General features: G+C 36.5%; 1 protein-coding gene across 5 annotated transcripts in view; it reads right to left on the bottom strand.

The window, feature by feature from the left end:
* Positions 1 to 8,805, bottom strand: part of THRAP3 (thyroid hormone receptor associated protein 3) — a 30,137-nt gene extending 21,332 nt beyond the window's left edge. For 4 of the 5 annotated variants that reach the window (XM_085313247.1, XM_085313246.1, XM_085313250.1 and 1 more), the window contains exons 1-2: positions 8,715 to 8,805; positions 3,824 to 3,911 (exon numbers count right to left, since the gene is read on the bottom strand). The gene's annotated coding sequence lies outside the window, so the exon portion shown is untranslated. The remainder of the gene's footprint in view (positions 1 to 3,823; positions 3,912 to 8,714) is intronic. The other variant, XM_085313249.1, reaches the window with a different exon arrangement.
* Between the last annotated feature and the right edge of the window lie 5,153 nt (positions 8,806 to 13,958).

Below are 13,958 nucleotides of genomic sequence, written 5' to 3'. Positions count from 1 at the left end.
ATCAAAAGTTTAGCAGAGTAAAACAAAAACATGGAAAATAATCATAAGAAGCAAATGGTAATGGGAACAATTGATCAGTAGGAAGATTCATAATAATGTTAAAAGGAATATGATATAAATTGCATCTCAGAACCAGAGAACTATTCTCAACCAATTCCTGGAGGGTTTTGATATAACAAAGCCAGCAAAAAGCTACATTCTGTAAAAAGACTACAAAACTATCTAATAAACTATATAGCTTCAGTACAGCTTTTTAATAAATGTCAATCCTGCAGCTCAAGAACAAACTACAATTCAACATATCACCATTTGTAAGTCATCCTTAGGCACACTAAACTATAGTGGTTAAAATTTTTAATAGACAAGTACCATTAAAACTTACACTTTTCACAATAGCTCTTCTCTGTTGTACTTTCTGAAATACTAAATCATTTTCCAAGAAAAAGAACAAGATTAGAACTGATCTGATAGAGTAGTAGAAGTGGCTTACACCTCACAGTTACAGCTATGTTGCACTACGCAGAGAGCTAAATACTGTCCAAAGGAAGAGTTTCAACAGCATTATCTTCTGCTTACTGCACAATCCATTTTTGTTAGAGACATCCCCTAAACACCCACAGTAAAGAGCAGTGTTTAGCCATGCAACTACTGAAATGCTGGGGGGAGAGAAAAAAATTACTACTCTAAATCCTGGGCTAGCTTGAGGACTCAACCGTTTTCAGAACACAGAGATATGTATTCTAATACAACACAATTTTAAGGTTGACCCTGCTCATGAAAGAGGTTAAAAGTCCTGAGAAGGTCCCAGGACAGATCTTAAAAGTATTGTTTGTTTCAAACTGTTTAAGAATCTTCAGCATTTTACTTTGATCTGTAGCACTTACTAGTCAAACATTAGTTTGGTATGTGTGCCAAGAGCTTTCATATCTTAGAAGTTATTTTTAACATTTGCCAATATTTTTAAAGTTGATTCATTCCTAACCTGTGAAGGTAATTCCTACTAGAATAGAAATCAAGTTTCTATGCTCTATCAGCACTCAACAGGTTAAATAAACTAAATATTGGAGTCATTTCAGTTCCCTTATGTTAACACCGCAGCTATAAACTTATTGTAGCATCCATTTAGTCCTTCTGAGATAAAGCATGCTCAGCTGTTGAACAACTRCAACAAAAAATGTTCTGAAGGAACCTACTCTGCTAAAACTTCCTAAAGATCATTCTGATTTTAAAGAGAGATATTTCTAAACAAAACTGAAGGATCAACTATGAAAGCAGCTGCGGTTGCTCACTTACCTTACTATTTCGACTTCTCCACTGAACATGATACTATGCCCACGACGTACACACATGCATAGAGCCTCACAGAGCTCACAGCAAGAAGCTGCATTGTGAAGCATTACAAGGTAAAGTGTGTCTGGTCCTCAAAGAGGGAACTACAGCAGGAGCATTTACACAGTGCTACAGAGACTCCCCATTAGCTGCCTGTCAGCCAGAGGTCTCCTTGCCTTCCTGCTTACAGCTACAAAATTGCCTTCTCATGACACTGACTCCACCTCTACCTTTAAAGGGACATGATTGTTCCCTGAAGCAAGMCAGGTCTCATCTCCCAGCAGGACAAAAAAAACAGGGACTGCATACATCTGGTGGATGTGTTCCTGAATCATTTTCAAGTATTTTTTTGAAACTGTTCTTTCCAGTTTGTCTCTTCTGAAGGTCTGGTTATAAGCTGTCCAGCAGATCTTCCACAAGTAGAATAGTCTAATTTCTAAAAATATCAGAACTGATCTGAGAATGGTAAATTTAAATTTCTGGTAAAGTATTATAGTGTTGGAAAATAGATGCTTCAGTCTCTTCTTTGGCCTTAGAGCTACAGCATATAACATACATGATAACTCAACAAGCACTGCATCTGAAGAAACAGCAGCAAATTACATTCCAAATTAATTGGCTAAATTCATTCATATCACACAGATTTAAAATTAGTTCTCTGCAAACTAGATCTGAAATCACTCAAGTAAGTCACCACATCAAAAAATATTCAATATAAATATCAATATAAAAGCCTGGTTTCTAAGTATCTTGTCCAAACACGAGCTACGTCATGAATTGCAGGCAACTCAAGTTAATCCACCAAGGGAAGACAGAGGTCAAAGTCAACCCTTTCACATTTAACAGTAACTTTTAAGTACATTTTTCTGTATAGAGCCATTTCTATTTCTTTAAGAACTGGACCAAAAATGAACAGAGATTTATTAGATCACCGATATTCTTACTGATGTGCAGTTTGACTACTTACTACCCTAGCAACAAGACCAGTGTATAAAGTTCCCATACTGTTAATACATGTGTGGAGGGGCTACACAATAAAATGAATCAATGTCATGACAGGAGTTACAAATTATTTATTTTAGAAGAATATTTTTAAGCACATCAATTCTGGGACTCTGTTCATAGTGTTGCTCTCCAAACAAGTCTTACTGACAAATGAGGGGGTTTTGAGACAYGAAGCTAATGGAGAACCAGTAGCCTGGAAAACTTTCACTAAGTCGTTGTTTTCTAAAATCTGATTGTTCCAAGGTTCAAATTTTGCAGTGAGAGGATTTGAAAACAGAGAAGGCAACCCACCATACCAATCAAAAAATGGAAAAAATGGAAGAGAAAGCTCCTATTAAGTCAGTACAATGGACTTTGCCCAGAAGACAGACTTTTGTCATTAAACAAAGTCAGGGAAGTTAATGTTTTACAAGTTTTAAGCTGTTTTTTGAGTTCTGTCAGAAGACTTAAGTTTGTTCCACAGCAATGAATTTATCTTTACACTGAAAATGTTACTAAAAATGAAAAAAGCAAAAAACCACCTCCCAAATCACTCTAGTCCAAACAATCTTTTCACATTCATTCTTTCTTCTACTTTTTGGACATACAGGTGAAGCATCTTACTCTCCTTTCTTGACAAATAATAATCTTAATGCACAACAACACTGCCTTTGTTGCAGAATACACTGTACAGCTTGGCACAATCTATCTCCTGATCTATTATTTTCAATCTAGAAGGCAGCAATGCTTAATAGAAATATGCATACCCTTGGGGAAAAAAAACTTTCTGTGAATGTATTTTTTTTTTAATAGAAGTTTAATAAACATGTATTTCCCATGTGGTTGGTTCTAACCTAACTTTCTTACAGTTTCCAGTTACCAGCAATTTTTCCACTGTCAAGAGTTTACCACTGCTTTATGCTCCCATTAGCTACTGAAGCTTCAGAATTATTAAATATTCAGAATACGATGCCCATTTAGTTAATGAAAACTTCCATCCCACTTTTCAAATAGTTGCTGATTCAAATCAGTTTTCAGATATAAAGCTTTAGCAAAACAACAAGTGTTCCTAGATAATTTCACACTGATCTAAACATTTGTCTGGTCAGTTAATGCACATATGAGGGAAACACTCCTTCCAAACACACCCAAACTGGTTTTAAACGAAGAAAAAAAACCACGCATGTTAAAAAACATAGGCTCTTGTTCTTTCTGGTCATTCAAGATTATCTCCATCGAGTTGTTCCATTTTACCCTTGTGATTACCAGCTATTTGAAAAGACAAACTACAATATTCCCAGATGTAATGCTTTTTTTTTTTCAAAGTCTGCTTAAATAACACATGACATGTAGACTTCTTCATGCAGCAATATGACCAATGAAAAAAGAATTTAACTGACAGTTTAACTTGTAGTACACCCACATTAGAAGCAAAATAAAAAGGTATATTCCAAATTCCAATAAATGCAGTTCTACCACCTTTGCAGACTATTTTCTATTGTGCGCCTACCTGCCTGAGCACAGACTCACACCTTGCACCTTTCAACAGTCCGGATTCACTATCTCAGCTTTGCCAATTACGAAATCAGGAAACAAACCTGAAATTAGAAGAAAATGCAATGAAGAAGCCTTATATTTACATTCTCATTATCAGTGACCAAAAGGAGTCAATGTGAGGTTGTGTCCAAAACATTCATCACGTGTCTTTGGCAACAAATACGGTCTTCCGAAATGCTTAAGTTCACTTCCCACTTCACCATGAATTCCACTTGCATTTACTTTATTAAAAACATTGTTTCTAGAATGGTTATTCAAGCTTTGCAAATTCTATGTCTATGTCTATTTATCTCTTTTTTCCACCTTCAACTCCCTCCACATACATACACATCTCAACTCCCCCTATATCCATACTATTTTAATTACATCTGAAACAGTAGTATAGAAGCAGTTTGTCTCAGTCCATTTGTGGGGGTCAGCTGCATTCAGGACTAAAGTATTTTCCCATGTTACTAAGAAGAATCCACAAGTCAAGAGGAACAATTGTTTTCCCGACAAATTCATCCAGCACCTTTTGAAGACAGTGATACAGTTACAGTATTCCACCGAGCTGTCAAAATTTTGACAGATCAAGAAATCTACTTCAGTATCCTCCATCTCTAGAAGGGTGGAAGTTCTAAGAAAGAAAACAATAGTAAAGAGATCCTAAAAAATGACTCCACATTATTAATCCTCTGATCTAACAGCAGTATACATTCGTAACATGAACTTATCACTATTCATCACTTGTTCTGTTTATTTCACTGAATAAAAGGTTTCAAAGGTTATTTGATGATTATACTCGCTATTGAACAGTAGTTACGTCCTAGCCTCACCTAAGACTGTGGGAAGGCTGTATTCCAGGGTTAGAAAGTCTTCTTGATCACGTTTAACAATTTTTGGAGGAGGAAAAAAAAAAAGGGTGGGGGGAATGAGGGAACAAAAAATACCCACCATTTAAATATTTCTGACATTATCTTATTTGATTAACAGCAAGAACTGTCAGCCTTTTTCCAGACATGGAAAGGAAGGCAGGGACGTGCTCAAAGCTTTCTACTGAAGCACAAGTTGTAGCCCAGGAGTTTCATATTCCAAAACACTGTAAAGAACATTTGTATACGCCAAGACATGGGTCAAATGAAGAACATTTCTAATCTTCACAATGCTTTTTTTTCCTGGAATTTGTTTCCTTATTTCCAGTTGGCCTGTGCTGCCTTATTTACCATCTTTTTCCATCCTCCATTCTGAAGTCTTTCAAGTAATACTCATTATTATTTCAAACCTTTCACAGATGTTAAAGCAGAACACAACCTCCATCAGCCCTATACAGACAAGCTGTATAACAAATCATTACAGCTGAAATCACTCAATCTCAGGCATGCCACTGAGGATTGCTATGCCACACATCACCATACTCTGCCAGTTGGCAGAGAAAACACAGCCAGTATGTCCCCACCAGAAGTATTTCATTTGTCTTCCAACCTGTCTATAACACACTGAGCATAAACACTAACAACATTCAGTAACAAGTGAAAGAGCTTATGTACATACTTACGTACACACATACCTTAGAAATGTGCATGTTGCTGCAAAACTTGCTATAATATTTTGTTAATACCACCTAAAATACTTTGTAAAGCCTTTTGTAGAAAGTTGTATACAGTTGTGATAGGTAAACAAAACTTAACTTTCTCCTTTCTAGCCAGCATTTAATGGAACAGTTATACTTTATTTTGCAGTAAGACACAAAGCAAACAACAGTAGCTCATTACCGAATGCATTCCTGTTTGGGTTCCCTATCAACTTAGTGTTCACTAACACATACGCAGTTTGGGAAGAAATAGTTAAACTATTACTTTATTTGCTCAAAAGAGCCTTCATTATCACTGAATGAAATAATTAGTTCTCCTTCAGTCAAGACTACAACTCATCCTGAGCTCCAAAAATGAAGCGATATTAGTTAATTCTAAACAAAATCCTACAAAGCATCCTACAAAATGTACTTTTTCTAGTTAGGCAACAGCAACTGTATAAAGCAGAACAGTGACTAAGAACTATCAGCATATTTTAAATGCATTTCAGCACGGCTTCATTTTCAACGCAACAATCTACCTCCAGGATAAGAGTTGCAATGTGACTTACGCCACACTGCTATCAGAAACACAAAATAATAGCTGTAAGAACAAATTGCTTCAGTAAGTGAAACATGAGCTACTGGGCTCATTAAAAGAAAAAAAAAAGGACATGCAGAACTGTAATAAACTTGGTCTTCAATGAGCCTTCAATTGAGCCTTACACTCAGGCTCAATACTTAATAAAAGCAGCCTAACTCTTATGTCACTTTACAGTAGTCTTTGCTTAGTAGATGTGTATCTGGCAAAGAATGAGAACAGCGATTCTTTTCTTTTCTACCCTAAGTGCTTAAACAGGATCTTTTTCATACCTTGCATTAACTTCCTGAAAGAATCTGCAGTCCAAGCAGCACTTGCCACTTGCACCTGTCAAGCCTGCTTATGGGGACAGCAACAAAGAGGCAGCTCACACACACACACACACACACACACACACACAAAGCTGCAGGACACCCTGAAATACATCTCCCCATCAACTCAAGCATGCTTAATGAGGGCACATGACACTTGCCCTTCCCTTGCAGTTCCCAGTTCAAATCCATGAAAATTTCCCTGGACTTCATTGGCACTCTGTTCCAACGGACTGAACCAACCAATGTTCCCCCACCTTCATGGAAATTACAACAGGACCTATCTTATTTTTTTTACCACTGAATCAAAACTACTTTTGTCTTAGTGATCATTAACAACAGCTGGGCTAAAAAAAAAAGTCTCCATCTCAATGTAAGGAGACAGATCTGTCACTTCTATCAAGACACTACCATAGCAGTGTGACTGTCATGAGTATCTCCATTATGTTAGAATGTGAAAATAGTATTTCTCTATCAGTAGAATTTGACAACTGTCAATACACTGAAATAAAACCAAATTAAGCTGTTTTAAAAGAGCAGTCCAAAAGTATGACAGACTAAACCAGCTATGTAAAACCAAATAACTAGCAAGCTTCACCTGGCAGCAGTACAAGATGTTGCTGTGAAATCACTTGAAGTGCAAAAAAAAAAAAATTTTGCTGCAATCTACATGTTAAAGCATACCAGAAGTGAAAATGGTAATGATATACAGAACGCWCACACTGGCTTTGGTATTCTAGAAATCAAAGTCTAATAATCTCACTTTCTGCTTGATTCTTCCTTTTCAAACTAAGCTTTGATCTTACACTAGAAAGTAGGTATGCCCTTGATATCAATTAAGTAGTTAATTGGAAGGTCCTGCTGCCACCCTAGTGGTCCAGAAATTTACAAAGATTTGGAAGTCATGCTTCCAAAGCAGCACTGAGTGATGTTAAAAACAACTGAATGTTGGGCCTTTGGGATCTTTTCTGAAGCATACAGTACAGTTACAGCCAAAATTGAATCTGTCCTGAAGCATTAAGACTCTTCACACATACATTTAGCCTATGAAAACATGGACTCCAGCAACTTTCATTCATAAACTAAAAAACCCCAAACCATTCAACATTTATTCTCACGCCAGCATTTGACTTCTGAACTTTAACCTCATCACCTCAAGAGAAAAAATAAGTGTGTGGGGGGGATTTCCATAACATAGTATTACACTAACCAAGTTTTTTTGGAAAAAAAAATCATAAAGTTATTTTAAATGAGTCATGAAAACAGGCTGTTCCTACAGAACAGAGGTGAATGCTTGTTCTTACAAACTCTATACATATATAGCAGACGTTTTACACTTCCCCCAAAATAAAATGTTACTTCACTCCACAAATTGTTCYACTACTTTAATTAAAATCACTTTGTAAAGGTAAACCTTTGCGAATGACCATTCTTGTTGCAAAATTTCCTTATTAATTCTTTATTCCTACTGTATGAAGTATCGTCTAAAAAGATCAGACTATGTGGCGTACTGTTCCAAGTTTATTGTGACTTTTTTTAAAGCATYAAAATCTAGAATTTTGGAGTAGGTTGCCCAGAGAGGTTGTGGAGTCTCCTTCTCTGGAGATATTCAAAACCCACCCGGATGCCATCCTGTCTAACACGCTCTAGGTGACCCTGCTTGAGCAGGGCATTTGGAYTAGATGATCTCCAGAGGTCCCTTCCAACCTTAACCRTTTTGTGATTCTGTGTGATTCTACGTTAACAATTTCAGTTGGAAATTAACATAATTCAGTTAATGATGCAGGACCTAAGAGGAACTCTAAATCACTCTCCCAGAGCCATACTGACAGACATCCGGATTAATAATTCAATCTAAGCGTAGAGGAAGCTACAGATTAAGATAAATCTTTAGGCTGGATTTCTACTTATTTAGTTACTAGATTTTGAAGATGAAAAAGGAAATTCACTCATATAACAGCGCAATATAGGAATACAGTCAAACACAAACAAAAAAAATCTCATCTCTTTCAGTGTGATACCTCCAGTAAGAACACTAATTGTGGAAACAATATTTAATTATTTTTAACCCTCTTACCAGGACATGGTATTACCRCTCCGATGTAGCAGTGATTTCAACATGACATTCTCTCCCTATCTTAAGTACCAGAAATATTGGACTTCTGTTTAAACCGTGCACTTAAGAYTTTCTGTATTTCTGGTTCTTGAGGAAGACAGTGGGAAAAGAGAAGGTAATTATGTATAGAAAGAGTTCTTCTAGTCTTGCCTTTAAGGATATACTGGTAATTAGATATGCCCCTTATTGGCATTTTTGTAGCACATTTGGCTTACAAACTTACCACGTGCACTTGCACAGACAGCTTTCAAACTTATGTTTACATACCTTATGTAAGCCTCCCATAAATTATGTTTCTGAATACAGCTTTATCAGAAGTGGTTGAACTCTCACCTAAACAGAAAAAGAAACAAAAAAAAATTTAAATCAATCAAGATATTGACAAACACTGGTATTTCATAAGTGTAAGAAAAGATTTTGATTTTGGCCATTCATTCCAACACTGTTTCCCAAATTCTTTCCCAGTAAAAAAAAGGTGTCTTGAAAATATTAAATCAGAATAGTAGCTCATACACAGATCTCTAATTCAGGAAAAYGATCTCATCCATAACCCTAGAGGAGTAATTAGCTACAATTTAGAAAAAAGCACAGAAACACAAAAGCCAAAAGTAATTGGGTACGTAATCCCCTCAGGATATCATGTATACAGCCCTCTGTTAAGGCACAAGTTATCATTAATACCGAACTAATTCTCTTGAGAGCAGGACTTCTGCTTTACCTCCCCCCCACCAAGTCATTGCCTTTTGTGCTCTCAAAGTAGAGAAACCTATAGGGCTATTTGCTCTACGTTTTTTTCTTCCTTTCACTGAGTTAGACAGAAATGAAAAGCAAATCACAATGGGGAGGACATATGTTAGCTAACTGCAAACTACAGCACCCTTCACAGTTTTCTTTCCTGTGTTTTTTTCTTTTTCTAAACAACTACCTTACACTATGAACCACAGCAGGCTACAAAATGGCTGGATGACACATTTGGAGATAAAATCACGAATTTCCTTTCCTATCAAAGTAGTAGGTATGAGCAGGTCTTCGCAAAAAACCTTCATTCTCATAAGAATACAAAGAAGAGAAAAAATACTAAATATTTTCCTGTGGTTGGAAGAAAAGGGCACTGACAGAAAACCGTTCCTTGGACAGGAAAGTTTATGAACATAATTACTGTTTTAAAAATGAGAAATGGGGAGCAATTGCACTCAGATTTGTTTACTTATTCCTTTGTCCTAACCTAAGGCACCTTAACCCACGATTCTTCAGGTTCTGAGTTCTTCAAAGCCATCATTGCCCTCTTTGAACAGTGCTGTAACTGGTAAGAGGCAAGTCCAATCATCATCCAAATAAGAACACAGCGTCAGCTAGTGCCAGGAAAAGATTATGGCCTCCTCTCTCCCTAAGAAAAGTAACAAACTCTCATAGGGATCTGCCTGCACTATTATAATGCAATTCTTCTAGTCTTTCACAAATGGTGAACGGGTTGCAATCTAGAGGTAGACTGACCACCACTGGAGAAAAATAAAACTAATCTTGTCTTTGCAGACTATAACATTGTCCCTTTCCACAACAGCATTATAAAATTAGGAGTTAAGTTTTACATATCATGCTGGTTTAATATTAAATACCAGTCGCTCCTTTAAGTAATACTTTTATCAGGATACCCACTCTATATTTGAGAATGACACAGAGCTAAAGAACATTAACCCCAGAAGTCATCATTTCTGCATCACACAACACCATGCTGGTACAAAAACGATATTTTTCACTAAACACAAGGTCAGAACACTAAGGTATTTGCTTTGCCATTCTGCATTCCCTTTCACATTTGAGAAAGCATTGCTTTCTCTGAATCTGCCTGTGTTTAAAATAATGTAAAGATGGCAAAGTACTTCTAAAAAAGCAAGTTTTTCTTCCTCAGGGCTATTAGCATACTTGGCCCACAACGACCCAGTGCTCCAGCATTCTTGTAATTAGACTGGATGTCATTTCTATGTGCCTTTGTTTTCTATGGATGTGACAGCTTCCGGTTACCATGGAGTGAAACAACGCAAACACAATTCTCAGCTGGCATGAAATGTAATCCCATGATTTTACTATTCATAGTTCTGACATGATAAAGCTAAATTAAGCAGGAACTCCTAACTTTTTCAAACCTAATAACAGTGATTACCTTCATCATCTAACCTTTGCTCATGCTCTATTTCACTGCAAAGAGGGGAAGAATATTTTTTTACATGATAACAGATACTCAGTAGTTACAAGTCCAGCTTCTTATTCAGAAACAAAATGGCACCTACTTGTTCTCAGTCACTACTTCAGAGTGATTCCAGCAGTCACAGCACAGGTCAAGATGAGCTCCTGTGCTAAATGTAATGTGTTCTCATTCAGGAACCCATTATCAAAATTCACAGACCAATTTTTAAAACATGCTCAAGCTCACTGAGTGGTGAATCTTTGCTGAATGAAAATTTATCAATACAGGAATGTAAAACAGGGGTCAGTTCAAAGTACAAGTAGGAAATACACTAAGCACCAGGCAAGCCAGCACAACTGTAATGTCTACCATTAGCTGTTTATACAGCCTTGCATGTATTACTTCCACAAGCTCCCCAGGGAGCCAGAACAGCTTTTGAAATTAACACCATTACTCTCTCATTCAATGCCCATGGACTACAGCAGGAATTGTCACACAGAGCAACTATCAATACTGCCATAATTCAGAAAAAAACATAAGGCCCAAAGAACATGTTATTATACTGGCACACTAATCTACTAAACACAGATCAGTAAAAGCAAACTTTTCCAGAAATAGAAAAAAGTTAAATGGTTGCACCACTGCTTAATTAATGAGTTCTGACAAGCCAAACTGTCATTTTGCAAAGACAAGGCCAAGTGAGCTTTTTTTAAAAAAAAAAGGAAATAGAAAGAGTGAATGGTACATCTACAAAGGGAACACCATAGTTTTATAACTAAAAGTATCCTCAGATTTAAGAGGAAAAAATTCTTTTGCAGTAAAGTTATCTAGATCAGATTCTAGTGGGAGCAGGTAAAAAATTCTGCTGACTTGCAGAATTGGCACTTATTTTATACATTTAATGTTTTTGTTTTCTAATAGTACTAACCATGCAAAGAGGTAATCACTAGCCTTTCTGAAATATGCTCATTTCAAACACTACTGGTGAACTCACACACAGACCTGGCTTAACCTGGATTACCAATTATTTTCTTAAATAGAGTTTACAAAATTTCTTGACTTAAATCTGGAGAAACCAGCAGACAGATGAATAGTATTACCACAATACTAACAATAGAACATATAAATATAATCTACAATTCACCTGACAAAATTTTGCTTTAGTCTAAATGGTGTTAGAAGTTAAGAAGTTAATGTCATATGCACATGACTGCCTTCTGAAATCTCATCATACCTAAAATAGCAGCACACAGCTTATGAAGGCACTTTTGGAAATCTCCTTCTGGACTAGTACTTTCTCGAAGCACTAAAGAGCTGTACAGACTACTTTTTTTTACTGCTATGTAGCTCTCAAAAGGACAAGGAATTAACAAGAAAAGCAAACAGCAGCAAAGTTCCTCTGTACAACTCAGCAGAACAGCAGGAACAACTTCGATAAATAAGGAACTACAAATAAAATGTAGGCATAGCATTCAGAGCATGCACCTGCCACTGTCAACACACAGCCAGCTATCAACATACTATATAGTTGTTGGATCTACTACTGCTCTTATGCATCTAAAGCAAGCACTTAAGAAGAGTGGACTATGATATAGATGCCTCCTTATACGGCTAGTTTTCTTTAGTGTACACTGGCAAGTAAATACATTTATAAGGTTTCACCCCTTTTTTCCTCATAGCTATGATTCCACCCCGAGAACAGCAGTTATCAGTACCAACCTGCTCATGATAGTTTCTCAAGCCTGCTCTGTTTTCAAAGGAAGTACAAAGCAAGAACGACAGGTAAGTGGAGGCAAAAAAGTCAATACAAAAGGATGCAGAAATGCAGGCATTCAAGTTAACATGCGACCAGGCCTCCTGAAACCTTGTTATGGATTGTATGCTGTATTATATTTTCTTCCTTACCACAGGCAGAAACCCAAACTTAAAGAGAAATAGGTAATATCATAGCTATCATCTTAGATGCTAGAACTCTAATTCTCTCTGCGCTCAGTCTTATCATTTACAAATTACACATTCTCAATCTGACAGAACACAAATTTTGAAAAGATATTCCAGGACACTAAAGCTTACCAATATTATTTAACAACTGGAGTCTTGCCTTGGAAGTAGAAGTCATTTTTAACTGGCAGTGTTAGCTTTCTAGCACTTTTGAGATGCATTAAAATTAACTCTTATCAAAATGCTTTCTCCTCCCTCCTTAACTCCTGCTAAGTAGAACAATTATTTTACACCACAAAGGATGCGATAAACAGAAATATAGTGGACTTCAAAGAAAATGTAGTCATAGTGACAAGGCCCTAGACTCTACTAGGATCCTATGTCACAAGGACATGCATTTCAGACAGCTTTCTAGAGTAACTGCCTTATATAGTCCAACAATAGAGAAAAGAATAAAACAGCAATGCAATTCACTAAGTCAGGCATTTCCTCAGCTCTTTGCTAAGGCTTCTGCAAAGTATCCCAGCAAGTACACAGAGGAAGTAGTAAATTCTTCCAAAGAAAACACTGTCATATCTAAATACATACGTTTTTCTGTCTCTAGAATAGATTCCTTTGAAGGCAATCTGAAAGCCTAAGCTTTAAAACCCAAATGCCGAAAAACGCATCCTTCCCACTAAAGGAAAAATGGGTTATGTAATGCAAAACTACAGAAAAAAAATTTTTTTTAGTAACATCAACTGAGACCACATAAAAGGCACACTAAAAGCACACCTAAGTCTCTGTATTAGACGTACCATAAAAATTAACTACTTGACTTTGCTACTAGAAGAAAGGAATACTGCAAGAGACCTTTGCAGAAAAATTATTTGGTCATTTAACTAACTGAGCATCCTGAAAATATCCATTTGCTGTTGTGACCCAGTAGTCTCTTGCACTGGGCTGACACTAGCAAAGCAGCAGTAAACACAGGAAGATAAAAGTCTTCGTCCTTTCCTTTATTCATCAGTTATAACACTGTGCTACAGCACTTTTCAAACTCCTTCATCTGTTGTCTATGATGTCCTTCCCCCAGCAAAAACGTTTTCATAAAATACATCACTGAATATTTAGAAAACAACAGGTTTTCTGACAAGTAATGAAAGAAATACTGTTGTACAAATGACAAACCACATACTCGAAGTCTATGGAATACTCACACAAATAAATAGGCTTTAACGCTATTCTAAATCTGCTACTTATTCTTAAGTTGTCATGCCATTTTCTGGCACATAAATGCACTAAGAAAGCTACGAGACAAGTGTAGTGCCGAAGCTCTGGCAGAAACTTTTAGAATATGTTTAGAGAAACCTCAAGCACATTAAACTCAACTTAAATTTGGTAAA

Source organism: Rhea americana, unplaced genomic scaffold, assembly GCF_003343005.1.
Source record: "Rhea americana isolate MKP2758 unplaced genomic scaffold, rheAme1 scaffold_380, whole genome shotgun sequence".
Classification (NCBI taxonomy): Eukaryota; Metazoa; Chordata; class Aves; order Rheiformes; family Rheidae; genus Rhea; species Rhea americana.
Note: the sequence above shows the minus strand (reverse complement) of the source record. Positions and strands in the feature narration are given on the sequence as shown.